The following is a 21,918-nucleotide window of genomic DNA, read 5'->3' on the forward strand; positions in this document are numbered from 1 at the left end:
CCCTTTTCAGGTTGGCTGTAGGCCTCCGCATCGCTGGATCAGAAAGCAGCGTCATGTGCCTTTAGCAGTTCCCGGAACTCCGGACGTGAAACCGGACGTTTCATCGCTGTTCATCTATGGCTTCTGGTTGGGGAAGGTTTTTATTAGTTTTGGGTGGTAACATTGTTGGTGCAGAATGGAAGAAGCAAATGTTTTAATGTCCATTGGCAGTCAAGGGCAGCTTAAGTGGCAAACAACATGACTACAACACAACATTTTGGGAGGTCACTGTTACAATGACAAACTCAAATAACTTTTTGGAGATATGGCTATTTATTATATCCAAAACACTCCCCCAAATAGTCACTAGCATTACTTTACCTTGGCAAACACAATGAACACAAAGCACAGGAACTGTCCCACTTAATCAATGCAAAATTATTGAATGGACGGGGCATTGTTGCCAATTTTTGTCAGACATGCATCAAGGACAATAATTTCTTCAATGTTCTCGTAACATCTTAACTTAATGGTTTTAGCTCGATTGTTGGTCCTTTTTTCTGCCCTTGCAAGATTTACTGTATTATATGTATGGTGAAAATATGAGGGAACATATCCAATACTCTAATAAACAATTTAGCAAATTGTAGGATATTTAATATGGACCACAGTTGAACAACTGCCAACAAATCTGACCATAAACTTGTCATGCTCTCACTTTTGCTACATTGTTTTGGATACTAAATTGCATCTCATCTAAAATCCAGCAGTTGATATTGCATTCTGACAAACGTCCTTCTCAACTATAAGTTTTGGAAGTAAGAAAAGGTTAACTAAAGCAAAATAAATTGCATTTCATTGTCTGCATGTTGGACAATGCACTTAATTGATGATAAAGTCTCCTTGAATTTGAATATACTTACAATAAAATGTTGTAGCAATATAACTTATTAAATATAATTTTAGTTTGTTTTCCGTCCTCAGTTTATGTCTATCCTCTCATTCTCATTGTCCTTTCAGTGTCAGTTTCAGCAACATTTAACAGCAGCACCAATTACAGTTCATTATATGCAATTATGCTAAATGGGCAGTACTCCGGGGGCATTAGATGAGAACAAGCATTCGATTGTGCACACAAAAATACAGTTAGGCAGAGGCTCTTGTAGGAAAGGCTGATATACCTTATACCTGATTATCTCTTTACACAACAATAGTTGGGAGAGCTGTAAAGTGTATTTGTAGTTTCTTTTTAGAAAGAAATTGTTTCATTTTTCATCTGAAACTATTCCATTTGAAAGGTAAGTTCTTTCCTATGCACATTCGTTTATACATACATCCTACTATATATTAAGTCAAGGGTTAATTTTAATGTAATGTCAGGCTGTCATAGTCCTTTGTCTATTTGGTTCAATTTATTCATTGTTTTATGTCTTGGATATTGCCAGGTGTAATTACTGTTTCCAATATATACCATATGAAATGTAATACCAAATGAAAATGTACACTTATCTTTCGTTTAGGGTCACTGTGATGTAAATTCCAATGTATCGACACTCGGTGTAAGGAACACAGAGACAAAGTTCTCTTTGTACATTCTAACAGTTTTATTAACTATTATGCACATATGAGAGACGCGTCAACCGCTTACACACACATAATCGTCTGAGGAGTCTCTGACTCAATATAGCTCATTCAACCGTATATATCAAATAGAAAAAGGGGTATGGTAAGATGCTGCCATCGGTCTTGTCACAAGAGTTTACCCAAAGGGCGGGCTGTCCCCCCACCTTATCCTTCTCAACCCCTGAGGAGACACAATGTCTGGATAGTCAACAGAGACACTAAAGGGTTATACAGATTTACGAGTACCCCTCTAATCCACCCGTGCCGGTCAAGGATGTCTCCTATTCAAACACCAGACCCCTCTCGGCATCTTTAACTAGTAACTCATTCATTCATGTATATGACGACAAAGAATACATCCTTCTTCTAGGCAGGAGGTCATGGCCCAAACACCTAATAATCCTCTGATATTATACAGACATGTGTGTCACAATCAAAGTACAGATTTACAGATTTCAGCCACTGGAAAGACAGACATTTCTCAAACGCACCTTCCATAACAGTCACATTTTACACATTCAAGGTATACAATATGAAAATAACCAGAATTTTCCAGATTGGGTTAAAGTTCACAAAATATACCTCCATAACCTGGTTATATTTTCCCAAGGGATTTTGTTTATTCCCACTGGAATTTAATATTATAAGATAATTTCATTTTAAATATTTTGGAAAGCCAGACATAAGACAATCAGGTGGGCAGTGGCTTCAAGAATCATCACGCAGCAACCTGGTCTGCAGCACAACCAGGTGGACTTCAGACAGGGACAGCTCAGAGTCATTTGGGCTTGGTAGTCCTGGGGCATGTTCTTAAGGGAAACAGGAAACATGAGAAAAGTTAGAAAGAGCATTCCTAGGCTTCACTAGGATACCTCAGCATACAATTTGCCTGTCCTGAGCGTGGCATAATAATTAGGAGCTGTCCTCCCCCAAGTTTGGTCTAGAGAACAGTCTTCCCAGGGGAACGTGTAACCCCCAGGCAAAATGTCATTGTAGATTATTGCATTGTTAAAACTAGGTACTGAGACTGTGGGGTGGACATTCCCTGCCACTTCCAAGTGGTTGGGGGTGTGGTGTGGTGTAGTAGCTAAGATCAAGACAGGATAGACTGACCCTAGTCCCCTGGCACAATAACATAGCAGCATAAAACTAGGGGCTGAGACAAAGGGGTCCAGCGATACTGTGGCCTTGTCCGAAGGTAAAAAGGGACACTTTTCCCATCCTGACGGTGGCATGGTAACTGGAAGGAGTAACACGGATATATAACATCAGGGAGATATTCCATCAAGGCAGATAAAGGAAAATTCTGGCTTTTCCACTTTCCCTGGTCATCTTGAAACACAAAGGAGGCATTTTATTCAATTGCAGGTAGATGACCATTAAAATAAATGTAAACTAGCCCTCTGGACCTGTGGATGCAGACTATGTCAATTGGAAATCTTTCAATAGCCTAAATGTACAGGCATCTATTGGGGGCATCTGTCCACAAACAGTAGCAACTGGATTTGGATGAAATGTGCATCTGTACAAATAGATCAAATACGTTTTGATATCAACACTTTTTGGGATTTAAATCCTGTTACCCTGGCAGTTGTTCACAGAAATGTCAATTTCAATGTCGGCCTCACACAAAAGTAGAAACTGTACTGTACTGTACAGAGATAATGTTTCACTTTACCTTATCAGCACAGATCAATCAGAATAAAAATCTGTTATTTCCTTTCCTAACTAAGTATGTCATAGCACTAACATGTAGCTGCAGTGGCCTATGCAAAACCAGATTTGAAACTTCACACAATGTTAGACCCAAAGTTACAAATATTATTCTGGAATGTGAGCAATGTTGAGATAATTCTGAATTGGAATTTACATTTTGAAAGACACCACTGCATCAACTCTTAATCATGCTGAGCAATTTAAAATGAATGCTCTGTCAAGCAAGGTGTGCCACATCATTGGTGACCCTCTATGCTGTCAGATGATCTGTGACAGAAGTTGCCTAATATATAATAGCTGTTGCCACATTCTTTTTTGGCTATTCAGTTGACCCTTGTTGAGATGCCACCGAGAATGAATATAGGCCAAGGGTTACTAGGTCAAAAAGGCTTCAAGCCTCACCGAATTAGGCTAATTAACAGTAAATGCATTGTAGTTATGTCTGTTCACTTAAGTTAGCCTAATAATTTTGACTGATCATAAATCTGATATAATCTAGCCGATAATACAGCCAGTCTTACTTATCTAGTGATCTGAATGTTCATTTATTAAAAATTAAACAATGAGTAGGCTAGTATGACTTACGCATTTAATCTCTCAGGAATGTTTTACAAAGCAATCTCCTTTGCCTTGTCAATTGCGGCAGTATTGCCCTTTTTAGCGATGACTCCTTTAAATTCTTCATAAAGTCCCATCCGTAGGGTTTGTTCCGCTGTTGAGAAGATCACCGCTCTAATTTTTGCTTCTTTTTTGCGATATAGTATCTTTATTTCGATGATCGCTTGTTGTGAGCTGCTTATGTACTCCGTATGCATGCACAATGCAAGCTTGTTTAGGCCTGGTTTGATTTAACATTTTCAAGACAGTTAAATTGTGTTAATGGAACGGCTTGAGCCTTAAGTGGAATTTGGCATTTATTCAAGCCAGGCTTTTTCACTTAAGCGCAGATTTCATTAGCGGCATTGATGGAATACCCCCCATGTCCAAGTATGAACAACAGCAAAAATAGTCTTACAAATTATATTTTGTTGGGTAGTACGTTATTTGCATCAGACATCTCAATTTCTGGCTAGCTGTCCAAGCTAAACAGATTATGTTCCAGAGGCATCAGAACAAGATTTGATTGTTTCATTTGGTGTCATCATTTTATGACTCCTAATCTGCTGCTTGTCATGTTTGGACCCAATCCATGTTAGTAACACACATGCATAAGGAACCGAAAGCTACTAAAATGACATTAGTTAGCTTTATGCTTGGGGAAGAAAGGGCTTCTGGGTCAATTTCTTCAGCTAGTTATTTTCATGTTCAATTGTTTGAATAGGATACTGGTATCTTATTTGGTGCATTTGATAAATAAACGTAGAAGTTTTTGAACATTAACGTTTTTGGGTGGAATTCTAAGGATTCTCATATTCATCATCATCATCATCTTCCGCTTATCCGGGGCCGGGTCGCGGGGGCAGCAGTCTAAGCAGAGATGCCGAGACTTCCCTCTCCCTAGACACTTCCTCCAGCTCTTCCGGGGGGACACTGAGGCGTTCCCAGGCCAGCCGGGAGACATAGTCCCTCCAGCGTGTCCTAGGTCTTCCCCGGGGTCTCTTCCCGGAATCTCATAAATCCAGCAAATTAGTTCTTGGTTTGACAAAAGGCTATTTCCTCACCAAGTTGGTAAATCAGTTTGAAAAAGTCCAATGTACAGTATTTGAATAACTAGGGTTCTAACCTAGTAATTCTCCCAAGTTGTTGGGGAGTAGTGGAGACTTTGAAGCTTTTTAATAGTTTTTTAATGTATACATAATATGTGATGTTTTGGTTTCTATCAACAGATGCAAACAAGATACTATACTATTATGTGTGTCCTCATCTTCCTTGGACAGCTCTCTGAATCCAGTGGAATGTCATTAATGGTAAGCGGAAATCAATGCAAACATTTTAATAGCTGTTTATTCCTTTAGCCCCTTGTTGTAGCCTCAGCACGGTATTCACCCTACCAATATGCTTCATTTGCGACAATTTGCTCCCTTAGCTAAGACAACTTGCCAGAGAAGATGAAGAGGTATGCTCAAAGCCCCCTGGTACCCCCATGCTCACCAGATCAATCTCTCCTGGACCTCCCAATTTCCAGAAGTTATATACTTTTGTATCAGTGATGTAAAGTTCTAATATCAGTTATTCCAGTCAGTGTGATGGGGACCCAGCAAATTGCTTGGTTGTCGTAACAAGTCAGTGTAGGTGTGTAGTGGAATAGAAGAGTTTCCAACCCTTCACTAATTCAAGATTAACACCACAAATGTGTCTTCCACTGTGATGGGACAATGTGACCTTTCCAGTCAACTAGCCTGTGGTTCTCTGACCTGTAGTATGTGGAGTCCTTCAGGTCCTTCATCTCGTCTCGCTGACGATGATTCATCTACAAGTGGAGTGAGAAGCCAAGTGATCTGACCCTGGCATCGTTCTGCAATGTGAGTGGTCAGGAAGATTTGGAACAGATTCGACCACTGTGGTTATAGACTTTGCTTAGCCAAATAAAAAATGGTTACATCTATGCTATTCCACCATTAAAATGTTAGACCTTACATTAAACAAAACAATTTCCAAATAAACAAATTAAAACAAATCCTAAGAATGGAAGATGTTAAACATAGCAGATGCCAGTACTCCGTTACAACTATGCAAACAGAAAATCTAATCTTTTCAAGTAACTCTTTATAAGTACCAACTCTTTCCAATCATAATCAATGATCATATCATAAATCCCCCCTGCTTTCACTTCATTAGGTCAATGGAATGGTACACCATGAGTGAAAGCAGAATCACGGCGAATACAGCTAAAGGAGGCAATATCCTGAACCAGCACTGGCCATCATTTCGGGAAGAACATGTAAAATAAATAATTGGTAATAGGGATGGATCTGGAATCCATTCGATATGGAGTTGCATACTGTATATTTATCTAAACAACTAAGTCAAAGTGAACATTAAAAAAATAAACACAATCAAAGACATAAAATGGTAAACATGGTCACTTGTATGAAGGAATCATAAGCCATATAACCCATTGCCAAATTTATTTTAATGCTAAACTGCTTTTAAATTTTGCTTTACCTCAGTATCTTCACACAGGTCTGTGAAATTGGCTATCATGTATTTATAAATTCCTCTAGTTTGGTTGCATATATCTAAATTGGTTTTCCCACTAGGGATATGCTGCACAACTACATTTTAGGAGAGAAAAACTCCAACCCAAGTTCCAGTGGTGTACCTACTGCAACCAAAAGGGCAATTTTATAAGCTTATCAACAGAACATTTACCAGTTTTACAGGCAACAACCAAACTACCTTGTGACAAACAATGTCTTGATTAACCTTCTACATTTAAGTAAAATTCTCCAACTTTTATAAATTTTTATTTTAAATAGTGGCGGTCAGCCAAACACTAAATAACAACTTATATTTTGTTCATGCCTGTGGTTCTATTGACCTATAAATTACTATTATCAACAATGGGGGATGACTTTCTCTACCCTCACTGCAGTTTGTTTCAAAACCATAAATCCCTATGTTAAAGCTATTGAGAGGAAAATATATTTAGCTTACACTTAATGTTTGATTATCCCTAAATCGAATATGCTTATGTTGAGGAAATTACCACAGATGAGACCAGTCTGAACATTCAGTTTTAACCCTTAGTAATAGGCTACCTTGATTCAATGGAAAAGGTTGGTTGAAGTCATCTTAGGGGGTCTGCCCCCCTTCCTGGAGCCCTTGGCTTTACCCACTTATGGTTATCCATAAATAAAGGCCAAATGGATTATTAAAAATGTATATTAAATTTAGGTTTCCACATATAAAAAATCTGTACATGGTCCTCAGACTGTCTGTAGCAAGATGTTATATTTTCAACTTAATTGATACTATATGTTGTTGAAGTCTAACACTTCCCCGAGTTGGTTTGTTGGAAAGGAGAATAAAACACAGGGAGTCAGGGCAATTACCGTAGTTATATGTCCATTTATTACAGAAGCTTCTGGAGACACGTGTCGCCGCACAATGTCTAAGGATCAACATTCAAAACATCATTTTTATACTTCTACTACGCCCAAAAAGATAGAGGCGTTAACTTACAAAGTGTGTGCCATTGGCCCAATCCCAGTTTTATTCCTTATAGGATAACTGCAAGTATCCCCTTGCCCCCCTTTCTGGTTTCTGTCTTGTCTGTCCGACTATGTGTGTGTGTCTCTGACCTGTGACCTATTTCTCACAAAACAGACATACTAAATCTTTCTCTCCCCGGCAACTGCTTAAACAGGGTTTCCTATTCTCCTACTTGCTCCTTCAGTTTCGGCTCATATTACAGACATTTAATATTTTGTTTCATTGGTTACAACAGCTTATAACAGTTCACTAACTTATATAATCAATACATCTACATTGGTTACAACAGCTTATAACAGTTCACTAACTTATACAATCACTACATCTACAATTCCCCCTTTTGATCTCTCCCCAGAGAGATCACCCCTATTCGCCAAGCTCCAGTTCTCCCGGGTCATGCTGCTCCAGTAGAGGCATCAGCATCCCTGATGGCGATCCTGGTGCCTTCTCAATGGCTGTAGAAATCACTCTCATGGCAAGCCCTCTTATGCATGGGATACAACAAAACCCACAAGTAACCATTATAGCACCAAATGTAGAAAGCGATAAAAGAACAGACATTATCAAACCTTTCCACTGGCCGAACATCGAGATCATCCATTCCTCCAGCGGATTATCTATCCCAGAATGCTCGTATGCGACCCCTTGACATAGTCCAATTCAATTCCCCAAATTTCCTCAAACAGGTGTCCTCAGGTGGGGTCGCTGACCTCTTCGCTGGGGGAATGAAGACCCGATGCCAACCTGGGAAACCTGTAACAACACACAACACACATATCATTATTCTACCAATTCCCATATACCACTTCATTCTACTATCATCTCCCCAGACCTTTCTCTGTAACCCTGTCATCTTGGTACGAGTGGTATGAGCCACTCGGTGTCCTATACCCCCTTTAGTTACAGTATTTTTCAGTTCTTTCCCCTAAGAGTCTATTCCCCTGGCGCCGTCCTCTGTCTCCTTCACTCGCTCGTGGTCCTGCCGTGTCCTGTGGTCCGCTCCTGGCACCGGTCCGGCTGGTGTTGGTCCTCCTTCCGTCCACGCTGGGGAAAGCTCCTCCTTTCCGGTTTGGATGAGGTCCGTCAGCGACCTCCCTGGCTCCTGCGCTGGTGTACACTGGCTCCAATGGTACCACGTCTCTCCTTTGTCCCTCAGGCGGACCGCATGGCTCGTTCTCTCCACCACCTGATGAGGACCCTTCCACCTTGGCTCCGACCACTTCCGCTTGATGACCTTCAGCAACACCCACTCCGCCTGGGGCAGGTTCTGGTCCAGCGGTTGCAGGTCCCTCCGTTCTCCGACTCTGTTGGTGAATTCTGAAACGAGAGCTCGCAATTCATCAAAATACATTCTGTGATCTTTGGGCCACTTTTCCCCTTCCGGGACCGCAGGCCCCGCGGCTGGTCCTGGAAACTGTCTCCCCGTCAGCAGCTCGTATGGGGTGAACCCAGTGGTCTGATTTAACGAGCATCGAATCGTCATGAGTGCCAGTGGTAGTGCATCCACCCAGTTCAATTTAGTCTGCGCACATATCTTAGCCAACTTGTTTTTTAAGTTCTGGTTCATCCTTTCTACCTTTCCCTGGGACTGTGGATGGTACACAGTGCCAAAAGCATGTTTTAGGCCCAATAAGCTCTCTACCTTCTGTAAATCACTGTTCTTAAAGTGAGTCCCATTGTCTGACCTGATTTTCTCTGGGAAGCCGTGTCTGGGAATGTACTGGTTCACTAAACACTTGATCACTATCTGACTGTCCTCCCTTCTTGCTGGCCAGGCTTCTGGCCACCCTGTGAACATGTCCACACACACTAACATACACACTAACATGTAGCGGCACCCCCGTACTGTTTCCCCCATGTCAGTGTAGTCTATCACTATCTCTTGTCCAGGTCTCGTCGTCATGGGGAACGCCCCCATCTCAGGTTTGATCGTCGGTTTAGGATTGGGGTGTGTGCAGATGGTGCATGTCCTAGTGTAGTTACGTACCATGTCTACCATAATTGGTTCCTCAACATCTGTGCTGGCCCTACATGGCCCAACCCGTGGGCTTCTGCAAATTTATCTCCCCGCATAGCTGGTGGAAGTATTACTCTACCGTCTGGCCCTCTCCAGAGCCCGCTCGTCTCTGTTGCTCCTCTCTGTTGCCAAATTGTTTTCTCTTGTGGGGAAGCCCCCTTTTGATGTCTCACTAGCTCGTCTCTCTCAGAGCCTTCTCCCCCCTTTTTCTGAAACAGGACCCCATTCATGACTCATCCTGTTTCAGAAAAATCTAGAAAAAAGGTGTTGTGTAGTCTGGTATGGCCAGATCAGCTGCGGTGGCTAGTTGTTGTTTCAGCAAAATGAAGTCCTTGTCGGCCGGGCAAGTCCAATCGAGAGTGGCTTTAAGTTTACGCATTCCCTGCTCCTTAACTAGCGCTCTAAGTGGCTCTGTGAGCCCTGAATAGTTTGGGATGTAATTCCGGCTATACCCCGTGAGCCCCAGGAATGATAGCATGTCCTGAACAGTAGTGGGTTTAGGATGGTGGAGGATGGTTGTGCGGTGAGCTGGGGAAAGCCCCGCTCCCTTCTGCAAGATCACTCTGCCCAGAAAGGAGACCTGCGTCCTTACCAGCTGTAGCTTTCCTTTCTCAGCCAGTCTGGTGAGGACCGTCCTCAGGGCCGTGGCTATGCGCCCGACCACCTGACTGAAAGGAGTGTCGTATCAAATTGTGACAACCATAGTCCACCTCCCTCTCCCATCGGGGGTAATTTATCTACCAGTGCCTGTACGTCTCCCAGCTCCAATGGTTTATATCGCGGTTCTCCGCCTCCCACTCTAAAGAGAGGCAGCTGAAACCCAGCACAACCAGCTTCCCCTGCTTGTGACCGCGTATACATTTTATTTTGAGTCTTTTGAATTGATTCTACTGTGTCACGGTGTAGTTTATGTTCTGGTGGGGGCGTACGTGGCAGAGGGTATACGTCTACGTCTCCCTTACTCCCGTCTCCACTACTGTCTGTGTCGGGGTCTTCGTCTGAGTCAGTCCATCTCCCTACTGCTTTGCCCGTGAGTACCACCCGTCCTCTATGTGAATTCCCTTTTTTCTGCCTAGTTCTGGTCCTTCTCACTGTGTCACTATCGTCCGACCCTGACCTTGAGTCCTCACCTAACCTGCCTTTAGTACGGCCTGATCTTTTCTTTATGGCCCCAGTAATCTCCTCTTGTTTATTCTTTCCTAGTCGTCTCCCCTTCTCGCTCCTCTTTCTCTGCCCTTGCCTTGAACGGTTTCACCTCCCCCTCAGTGTCTGTCTCGCTCTCTGACTCCGCCTTCCTACTTAATTTTCTCTTATCTTGCTTTCCTGTGAATTGAGTTATGGGCTTGCTGTTCTGTGTGTCTAAAGACAATATCCCACTCTCTAAACATAACGCTGGATATAATGGTACACGGTACCATGCACCACCAGGTCATCTTCATATGCTGGGGGTTCTATCTCTCCTCCCTTTTTCTCCTTAATTTTCTGTCCCTTTTTCTCTTTGTTCAAATGGTCTACGCCCTGACACCACACTGCTAATTTACACCATTCTTTTCTGTGCTTTTCCCATTCCTTCTCCTTTTCTCTATATCTCCCTCTCTTGACAAAATTGGCTGTTTCCTTCTTGTCTCTAACTCTATCTCGATTTTTAGAACACTCCTTCTCCTTATTCCACAAAATAACATGTAATGGTCTCCTTTCCTCCATCCTTAATCCTGCCTCGCTCACCACTTGTCGCAATTTCTCTTCTATCCCTTCTTTTTCTTTCTGAATTGGGTCCATCCTGCCTACAACAGTCATTACATTTGCCACCTGTATCCCCAATTGTTTCCACTTCCCAGTGCCTGGACACCGCCCATCGTCATCAACTTCTCTCTCACACTTCCCGTCCATTTCAACCTGACTTACGTTACCGGGACTCAGAATAATTAACAAATGATTAACGGGTACCTGACCCAACACTTTTTGGGACTTGAACCCAGTTCTCTTATACAGAATTTGGGGAGCTCTAAAACTCCCCGGGACTCCAACCCAGATACAGAATTTGGGGAGTTCCAAAACTCCCCGGGACTCTAACCCAGATACAGAATTTGGGGAGTTCTAAAACTCCCCGGGACTCTAACCCAGATACAGAATTTGGGGAGTTATAAAACTCCCCGGGACTCTAACCCAGATACAGAATTTGGGGAGTTATAAAACTCCCCGGGACTCTAACCCAGACACAGAATTTGGGGAGTTATAAAACTCCCCGGGACTCTAACCCAGATACAGAATTTGGGGAGTTATAAAACTCCCCGGGACTCTAACCCAATACAGAATTTGGGGAGTTATAAAACTCCCCGGGACTCTAACCCAGATACAGAATTTGGGGAGTTATAAAACTCCCCGGGACTCTAACCCAGATACAGAATTTGGGGAGTTATAAAACTCCCTGGGACTCTAACCCAGACACAGAATTTGGGGAGTTATAAAACTCCCCGGGACTCTAACCCAGATACAGAATTTGGGGAGTTATAAAACTCCCCGGGACTCTAACCCAATACAGAATTTGGGGAGTTATAAAACTCCCCGGGACTCTAACCCAATACAGAATTTGGGGAGTTATAAAACTCCCCGGGACTCTAACCCAATACAGAATTTGGGGAGTTATAAAACTCCCCGGGACTCTAACCCAATACAGAATTTGGGGAGTTCTAAACCTCCCCGGGACTCTAACCCAGATACAGAATTTGGGGAGTTATAAAACTCCCCGGGACTCTAACCCAGATACAGAATTTGGGGAGTTATAAAACTCCCCGGGACTCTAACCCAATACAGAATTTGGGGAGTTCTAAACCTCCCCGGGACTCTAACCCAATACAGAATTTGGGGAGTTATAAAACTCCCCGGGACTCTAACCCAGATACAGAATTTGGGGAGTTCTAAAACTCCCCGGGACTCTAACCCAGATGAACCTTTACACACAATAAGTACTTCGAGGTGCCCCTAAGTCCTCGGGACTCTAACCCGACTGGTTGCCGAGACTCTAACTCGCAACTCTCCACCGTCCCCGTCGGGAAGTGGCGTAGGGTAGTCAACCCTAGAACGATTAACGGGCCTCTAACCCGACTTAGAGTGAGACTCTAACTCACACACCGGTAGCGGGCCTCTAACCCGACTTACAGTGAGACTCTAACTCACACACCGGTAACGGGCCTCTAACCCGACTTATAGTGAGACTCTAACTCACAGACCGTTCCCCTGACCCCCTGAATTTAAACCAGTCTCCCAATACGTTTTCCACAGGTTCAAAATTTAGTTCATAGCCAATATGCAGATTTAGATATAACAGGCTCTGCTTACCTTTATCATGAGCCGGCTCGGAACCTGTGAATCTCGCGTAGGTTGTCTGGACAAGATCGAATTCCTTCTCCTCTTTCCAATCCCGGACGAGCCCCCAAATTGTTGAAGTCTAACACTTCCCCGAGTTGGTTTGTTGGAAAGGAGAATAAAACACAGGGAGTCAGGGCAATTACCGTAGTTATATGTCCATTTATTACAGAAGCTTCTGGAGACACGTGTCGCCGCACAATGTCTAAGGATCAACATTCAAAACATCATTTTTATACTTCTACTACGCCCAAAAAGATAGAGGCGTTAACTTACAAAGTGTGTGCCATTGGCCCAATCCCAGTTTTATTCCTTATAGGATAACTGCAAGTATCCCCTTGCCCCCCTTTCTGGTTTCTGTCTTGTCTGTCCGACTATGTGTGTGTGTCTCTGACCTGTGACCTATTTCTCACAAAACAGACATACTAAATCTTTCTCTCCCCGGCAACTGCTTAAACAGGGTTTCCTATTCTCCTACTTGCTCCTTCAGTTTCGGCTCATATTACAGACATTTAATATTTTGTTTCATTGGTTACAACAGCTTATAACAGTTCACTAACTTATATAATCAATACATCTACATTGGTTACAACAGCTTATAACAGTTCACTAACTTATACAATCACTACATCTACAATGTTAACCAAAGGTCAAAAAACTATATTATCCTATATTTTTGCATTTATTGTGAAATTTCTAAAACATTAATAATTATGACAGCTGTTTGTTCTTCATTGTTCACTGCAATGGATCTACCTAGTATTGAAGTCTGTACGTATAGGCTGTTGAATTAACTAAGCCTGAAAATGTGGAGGCACAATCCAAAATAATTTATTGATTTAAGAGATTTTTGATTAGAGAACTAATTGCAAATATAGTTTTTTATTGTGGTATATGATTATTTGAGATAATAAGAATGGTCACTCTTGCTGTATAAGGACTAATAATTAATAATGTTATATCCTGGTGACTGACACTAACCATGCAATACCTGACAATGTAATTACACAATAACCCATTAAATGTGTGCCTTCTGGGCTAAAGTGACCAACACATGAATATAGAAACAAAGGAATAATCTCAGTGTAACTAAGTAACTTAACACCTTACTTTCTAAAGCAAGTAACTCAGTAATGTAACAAGTTACTTTACGGGAACTGTAACTACTAACTGTAATTATTGCCTTTGAAATGTAACGTTCCCCAACACTGGTCACAACACACAGCACATCGCACCTTGCTGCACGTGGGACTGCGTAGCCACAGACCGGTCAGAATGCCCATAATGACCCCTGTCCACCATCGATAGTGCATAACATTTGCATGCAAGCATTGGAACTGGACAGTGGAGAAATGGAAAAAAGGTTGCCTGACTCCACAGTCCTCACAACTCCGCAAACTGAAGTAACTGCATCCGCTACTTCTTGCCACTTAACATCTTTATCTCAGGTCGACAATAAGGGAGAAAACCTCCTAAAAATGTGAGGTTTTCTCTCCTCCACAGACACTATTAAAGCCTCGGCTTCATCTTGGCTAAAACTGAATATTTCTTTTTGCATTTCCTAGCCAGTTACAAGCAAAGTGAGACAGCAGTTTAAATAACATTCTACTCAAGGACAGAATCGGTCTTGTGTACGTTCTAAACAAAAATAGAGGCAGGACGGGAGGATTGTCTAAAGTTAGTTAGGATTTCTTAAGAGATCTGAGATAGGATAGGACACAGCCATGAAATATTTCTATGATGAGGCCCCAGGATCTCTTTTTAGGCTGTTCCCTGTGTAGATAGGATTGCATGTACAGTAGTTACACAAAGAGTGAACATAAAAAAACTACAAACACTGAATTTTTTTTGAGTGTTATTTACTTGGGAAAACCTAGAAAATCTAAGTTTTTGCACTTAGAAATTGATAGAAAAAAAAGGGCAATCATCAAGTCAACTTTACTTGCATATATACGTTTTTTACTAGCAAACCTCAGGTGATTTACTGAAGTTTATTAATATGGTTATTGAGTTTTACCATTCTCCCATTCTTTGTAAGTTTTACTTAAAACTGAAAAATGTACTGCTTCAAACTGAAACATTTCACCTAAAACCAATGACTTTTCAAGGTAATTTCTAACTTTTATTTATGGACTATATTTAAGTAACATTTACACAACATTTTACATAATTGTTCTGCAGTTTAAATTGCCTAAATGTGTCCTTAATGTTTTTGTTTATTGAAACAATGACTTAAAAAAAAAGAGGCTGTTTAATTTAACAACCCATTCATTTTTAAGTGAAGTTTCAATGAAACATTTTCCAGCAAGTTTGCATGGCAAAACAACAAGGTATAGTTCACCCTAAGATTAATTTTTTGTTATTATTTACTCACCCCTTTGTCAATAGATTTGGTGAAGTTTTGTTAACATCCATGTTCTTCTGCGAGTTTGAGACATTTTTATCCACTCAACTGCAGTGAGTGGTATCTTAGCTTCAAACATCCAAAAAGACATCAATAATCAATACAATGTCTCCATATTGCTTGTCTGAGGTAATCCAAGTGTCCTGTAGCTCACACATGCCAAGACTTTTGTAAAAAACATTACAAACTTGTGTTTTCAGTTTTGTTTGCTCTGCTGCTCTTCCCATCCGTGCTCCTTCCAACACCACACACAAAATACCACACTACTAACTTCCAGCCAGCCGATCTGTGTTCACGCAGCACCACAGAGGAAGCAAAGCAGAGCAAACAAAGCCAAAACACAATGTATATATATATTTTTTTTCAAAACATCTAGGAATGTGTAAGCTGCAGGACACTTGGATTACTTCAATGCAGTTTTCTGAGAAAGAAACATCTCTACAAAGTCCCAGAAGAGCATGAATCTAAAATGGCTAAAATGGGTTTGAGGTAGCTTGTTAAAAGGCACATGGAAACATTCAGGAACTGAATACATAGCCTATCTTTTAGATAGGCTTTTTAACCTTAAACTCTGGAAAAAAACAACATTTGACATGCTTCAGGAACCTTCAGTGCATCTTAAAAGACATGCTTATAATTAGTTTAATCTTAAAGCGCCCATATTATGACTGCTTTTCAACAAGTTAAAATAGGTATATAAGTTCCATAAAACATGTTTCTGAAGTTGTTTGCTGGAAATAGCTAGTAGGAAAAGATTCTCACCTCCCTCTATTACCCTCTGTTTCAGTCCCTTTCAAAGTTTTCTGTTTTCTGCTGCTCATTGCATATTCATTAGCTGCTGCTCCTTTGCCCACTCTAACTGTTACCATGGTAGCGGGGTTAGTTATTGGTTAGTTAGTGTAGAATTGCAAAAAAGACAGCTAATTGTATAGAACTACTTACATGTCCCTCGTCTGCAGGTATTCCACGCAAAGTTGGAATTGCGCACTCTTTTAGCAAAAGTTTCTTGGCTAATCCTGCCTTGTACTGACCAAAATTGGAGAAACAGCCCGTCTCAAAGTGGTGAGCACAAACCGACAATTTTTTGACAACTGTAGCAGGGACATTGCCTTAAAAAAATAATTCAAGCCATCCCGCTCTTCTGTCCTCTGCGGCTGGGACGCGATGGAGTGTTTTTTGCTCCTCTTTACAGCCAACAACAGCACAGTTTAAGTGGTGCTTCGACATGGTGCTTCTGAATCAGTAACAACATGGAGGATATCAGAGAAGAAGTTACTGCTGTACCTGGTGGGTGGAGCCTATAGACGGTGGAGACATTAGGTATGCTCTGTGACGTCACAGTCCGAGGAGTTTTCTAACAGCTCACCAAGAGACTGAAGATAGAGGACATTCAGAAACCCATATCTCACTCAAAACAGCAGGATGGTCTTTTTTCAAAGTTTGTATGCGTGTGGAAGCACCAAAGACACAAAAGAACACCCCAAAACCCATAAAAGTTGATTTTTTCATAATATGGGCACTTTAAAACGTTTCATCTTAAAGAACAGTGTTTTGCCCTGAGGTTCTAAACGTCTGTTTCTGTATCATGAGTAATATCCTACAAAAAGCAAAGCATCTTGAAACTAAAAACTGCTGTATTTCGCCCCTCACTCTTTTCATGCTCACACTCACATCTGTGACCCATTGAAAATGGCCCCACGACCCACCAGTTGAGAACCTCTGGTTTAGCTTGAAAATGCTGATCTAACTTATTTTCTTTTGTCCCCAAAACATAGCCACTCTACATGGCCACATGTTTAAAACAGTGCAACAAGTAAAAATAAAAATTACATCATTAAAACGAGAGAAAAATAATAAAATAGACAAATAGCCACATAAACAACTGTGCCGTATTTTTCTTTTAGCACCCTCTTTGAAAGGACATGTTCTCATTCTGTTTACGCCAAATTCTGACTCTACCATCTACCATTCTGTTGAATGTCTCAACAGAAATCGAGACTCATCAGACCAGGCAACATTCTTCCAGTCTTCAACTGTCCAATTTTGGTGAGCTCGTGCAAATTGTAGCCTCTTTTTCCTATTTGTAGTGGAGATGAGTGGTACCCGGTGGGGTCTTCTGCTGTTGTAGCCCATCCGCCTCAAGGTTGTGCGTGTTGTGGCTTCACAAATGCTTTGCTGCATACCTCGGTTGTAACGAGTGGTTATTTCAGTCCAAGTTGCTCTTCTATCAGCTTGAATCAGTCGGCCCATTCTCCTCTGACCTCTAGTATCAACAAGGCATTTTCGCCCACAGGACTGCCGCATACTGGATGTTTTTCTCTTTTCACACCATTCTTTGTAAACCCTAGAAATGGTTGTGCGTGAAAATCCCAGTAACTGAGCAGATTGTGAAATACCGGCCCGTCTGGCACCAACAACCATGCCACGCTCAAAACACGCTTTCCCATTCTGACATTCAGTTTGGAGTTCAGGAGATTGTCTTGACCAGGACCACACCCCTAAATGCATTGAAGCAACTGCCATGTAATTGGTTGATTAGATAATTGCATTAATGAGAAATTGAACAGGTGTTCCTAATAATCTTTTAGGAGAGTGTATATCAATATTTCAATACCTATCGATCCTAAACATTTGAAATAATTTCACTAAGTTTAGAAATGTAGTCTTTGAAACATAGAAAAAGGAGGAGACGGTCAACTGAAGAGGAAAGGGGTAGCAGGGAACTAGAGAGTGCATCCTATATGATGTTGCCGGGGACAAAATGAGGGCGATTTGTCTTATCACTCCACTTGTAAGGGAACTGATGGATGACATAATTTAGTTAAATGAGAGAAAAATACTTCTTGATGAGGACATCAAAAGACAATGCTAATTCCAATGGAATGATGCCTTCAAGAAGGTCATGTAAAACATCTGCAGGGTACCCACATGTAACATGAAAGTGCTCAAGCTTTTCACACCATAGCACAGGGAATTATTCAGACTGGACAAAGCAGTCTGAACATGTACTGCATTTTGCTCCTCAGTTCTTAGTTGAAAAAATATCTGATCTCACCTTTCTTGACTGATACTCAGACCGCTCAGCAAGACAAAAACGGCAAGCATAAGAACCAGAAAAGCTTTCAACAAAGCCCGCAACCGAGTGAGCTCCTAGGTTGTGTGCTACCACACACATATCAGTTCATTTGACAACTTTTCCCAGAGCTGGAACAAATAAGCCATCTCTTTCTAAAGTCCTCAGATCCGTTAGCAATGGCTCTAACACTTTCTGGTATCTAAATGTCTTGGTGTCCACTGCCTTACACAAAACGGCTAAACGAATGGATGTTAATGCTGATTGAATGCTGGAATGTTTCCCAAAATCCAATACACAGCTGTCACTTTGTGTTTTTTCCTTGAAGTTCCCAAAGGATTGCATACCTCAAAGTCATCAATGTACAGGATAAGACTAAGTCTGTCCTCTTCAAAGAAAAAATAATAATTCTGGAAGTTGGATCCATCATGAAAAGATTGGTACTGTAAGGCTCTTGATGAATTTCTATAAGTATCCAATAGTTTTTCTTGATTGCGTTTGTTGTTCAGAACCTGTGATAGAGATTGCAATATTGGCACATACTGGAATGTTTTGTCCTCTTTTTTAATTGAGTATATACTCCTTTGGTTCGACATCTGAAAATGTTTCCTTTATGAATTCTCTTCTCTTGTAGGATGTTGAAAAGGGACCATTGCTTGCCAAAGCTGAGCTGATTGGGTGTGCCTCGCTGAGAATTTTAACCAAATCAGAGATTACAGCTGTGTTCAACTCACAGCTATGGGTCCTTAGAGTGGACTTGATCAACTCTCTTATAACAGGAACTGATGCTGTGCATGATATGAATTGAAGCTCATCCACAATTTCATCAATGCACTTGTTTGACACATTAAAGGTGCTCTCTAACTTAAGAAAAAGGCTGCTAAACTTCTCCTTAATGATCTGAGATAGATCCTTATCTTCCTCAATCAAATGTTGAGGATCTTCCTCCTCAGTGTCAAACAATGGCTCATCCTGAGCAAAAACTGGATCCGAGTATGTTTTCAATATTTCATCTTTAAAGTCTTCAAGACCATGTGGAGAATGTTTCCTATGTCTGTGCGAGGCGAAGGTTGAATATATGTTTGAGCTGAAGGTGCAGTTTTAGAATACACATGCAACTACATATTAGATTTTAATTCCGTTATATATGCAGGAAAAACCCTGAATGACTTACCTTTAAAATGATTTAGCTGCTCCTGCCTCCATTAAACCTGACCGTCGTGATCATAGACATAATAAAGACGCTGCATCGACCGCTACTGCCTACTGGCGCTGATGGGCCGCCATCTTGGACCGGTCAGCCGCTCCACTCAATGTAATCTGTTTTGGCAGGTGAAATGAGCGCATTTAATGAATCATACCTCAGTGAATACCTTACTGATTTTCACACGTTTTTTTTTGCTGCAAAGGTCATACATGTAGCTATGATACAGGACCCATGGTTCGGCGTATTTTAATATTCATATTCAAAAGTGACCAGATGTCCGAGATCAAAACTGGGAACATAATCCCCAAAAAGGGAGAAAAACAGAGACATTTCCAGTTTGACTATCATTCTGATTGAAACACCTAATGTGTAAATAGTGGCAGTAAAGTCAGATATATTATTATTATTTTTCTCTCTCTTTCATTTCGCAGCCCCCCTCCCATCATATACACACAGGTCTCAGTACTCTGTCTAAAATAGCAGGATGAAATGAAAAGTGGCCGTTTTTATTTAAACTGCACATTTACTTTGTTGGAACTCCCTTGAAAAGTCTGCAAACTTTATTCATGTAGCAATTTTCAAAACACAATTACAAAGTGCTTTACAGAACCCAGAGGGAAAGAGATCAGGGTTAAGACAATTACAAACACAAAGACATAATGTAAAGATAAACTTCACTATACACAATCTCGCAAATCCAGTGTGTGACTATCGACACCTTAGGAGCTTACATTGGTGAACCTTGGTGGATCACCCTCTCTGCAGCTCTCAGCACCTTATTGAAATAATAATTACAAAAAAAACACTTATATAGCGCTCAAAGACAGAGAAAATAAGAACAAAGCAACCTTAATATACAAAGATAAAAAAAGAAATAAAAAAAGATAGTAAAAGCAAACCTTCACTGTGTCTTGTGATGGAATCACTGCTATGTAGACCAGAGCATTTTCCACCAGACCACCAAACCGAGTGGGGAGATAACTGTGGTCACACACAAGGGCCGAAATGTTGGCCAATGGAGATGGGTGCTCTTCAGCAGTTTCAGGAGAGGACATCTCCACAGCAGACAGGGACACAGTGTTATCCTGGACTGCCACATTGCCTGTCTCACCAGGTGAGATACCACACCGAACCATCAGGCGGCGGAAGATGGCCTGGAACTAGCGTGCCGATGGATTGTTATTCCAGCCGCCTTGTATGGAAAACAGGCACACAATACATACATTACTCACAAGACAAAGATATTCATTAGGTATATTATCCAAATTAATTGTAATTAAAAGAACACCAACCCTACCAGACGCTCTGGTTGAATTAAATAGGAGCTCCAAGTCATCTTGGCTGAACCTGTAGGTGAGCACATACTGCTGAACTTTGAGCAGTTCAGGAATCATCAGCATCAACGTGTCGATATTGATGACAAATCCAATGACCGACAAGTCCTTGCAAAAGAAAAATATATATATTACTCTGATCATGGCGAAAAAAGACTCAGTGATTTGGTTAATTCTAAGCAAAGTGAATTTTCCATCACATCCATCAGTAATGTGTAATCACCCAGTCTATCACAGGGGTGCAAACTCACAGAGAATTAAAATGGTAAACAGCTACCAGGGCAGATAGATAATTATTTTGCATCCATGTTTTGAAGAATGGGATCAGTTTCTTGTTTAACTTATACAGTATACTTATAGACAAAGGAACATTAACTTGGAACAATGTAATTGCAGAACTGGGATAACTTGAAAACAACACATGCAATACCTACCATTTTGACACCTATATGTACTTGATGTTGTGTAATACATACCATTTAGAAACATCTAGCACCGGAAAAACACACTGAATACACGATAATTCCAACAGAAACAAAACTGCATATTGAAAAACATTTAAACAAGAACATATCAACATATCAACATACATACCATCTTTCTGACACCTGCATAAAGTTGATGTTGTGTAATACATACCATTTAGAAGCATCTAGGACCTGAAAAACACTGAATACAAAACAATTCAGACAAACAAAAGTTATGAGCATCTTAGGAACTTGATGCATAACAGAACAATGGAGCATCTTAGGAACACGATGCATAACAGAACAGCGGAGCATCTTAGGAACACTATGCATAGGGGGAACAGAGTGTCAAACTCATGTCATGAACTTAACAAGCACTATTTTAATATACCTCTTAGATCAGTGAAGAGGTGAATTACATGTGAATAATACAGTGTTGGGCAAGCTACTTGGAAATTGTAGTGAGCTAAGCTATTAGTAACTCTGCCATGAATAAAGCTTCACTACACAAAAGCTACCACCCAGTCAAATGTAGCAAGCTAAGTAATACAAACACAGCAGTAGGCTAGTTCACTAC

At 41.1% G+C, this 21,918-nt stretch overlaps 1 long non-coding RNA gene across 1 annotated transcript; it reads right to left on the minus strand.

Annotated features, from left to right (window-relative positions):
* Positions 1-2,047: 2,047 nt before the first annotated feature.
* LOC117594482 lies at positions 2,048-19,620 on the minus strand. Its single transcript, XR_004575733.1, has 3 exons — positions 19,508-19,620; positions 5,673-5,773; positions 2,048-2,411 (listed from the first exon to the last, which is right to left on the minus strand). It is a non-coding gene; the product is annotated as an uncharacterized LOC117594482 (long non-coding RNA).
* Positions 19,621-21,918: the final 2,298 nt, after the last annotated feature.

The sequence above is a fragment of the Esox lucius genome, chromosome 5 (genome assembly GCF_011004845.1).
Source record: "Esox lucius isolate fEsoLuc1 chromosome 5, fEsoLuc1.pri, whole genome shotgun sequence".
In the NCBI taxonomy this organism is placed as follows: domain Eukaryota; kingdom Metazoa; phylum Chordata; class Actinopteri; order Esociformes; family Esocidae; genus Esox; species Esox lucius.